Source organism: Phytophthora parasitica (assembly GCF_000247585.1).
Source record: "Phytophthora parasitica INRA-310 unplaced genomic scaffold supercont2.7, whole genome shotgun sequence".
Lineage (NCBI taxonomy): Eukaryota > Oomycota > Peronosporomycetes > Peronosporales > Peronosporaceae > Phytophthora > Phytophthora nicotianae.
The window spans coordinates 1,666,814-1,667,497 of record NW_008648993.1 but is presented as its reverse complement, the minus strand read 5'-3'; positions in this window follow the sequence as shown (position 1 = coordinate 1,667,497).

Here is a 684-nt window from a genome sequence, read left to right as displayed (position 1 = left end):
TAACTATCTAACATAGTAAAACCCAATCAAATGCATATCCTGTGGTTCTCAGCCTATGTACTGAGGCCACTGTTAACTCTACGAGTCATGTACTGTGGGTATGTTAACCCTTCGGGTACTCCGTACCCATGTGTGGAATACACCAGGTGTAAACCCGTGTAACCCCGTTACATGAACATTGACTATCACGTCTACTTACTCGACTACAGGGCAGAAAAATGCTTCGTTAAAAAAATAAAGGATTCTAAAGTTGACTTTGGCCTGAGGAGATTTCTGCATATGGAGATGCACTCCCTTCTCTTCAACTTTAGCAAATGAAGTTATAAAACGAACCATCTCTAATCCCACCGTCATAGTTTATGCTATTTTATTCAATATTGGAGCCCTTTGTCAAGGCTAACTTATTTTCTTACTGATAATAAATGCGTTTGTTTTTTTAAGCAGCTTTGCCTTAACGGCCTAACTATCCAGAGTTTCTAGTTATTGATTTGAGCTACCTACATGTGCCAGCGAAACTGACGATGACTCGACATTAGTTCGCTTTCTCTTCGAAGCATGAGCTTTCGGTCAGTCGGAGTTGAGTGTATTTAATCTATGTAAGGGCACTACCTGCACGTTACGTTCATGACGACAACAAAGCTTTATTCGCATATATTCCAGAACTACCCTGTGCGAAGTGCAGCT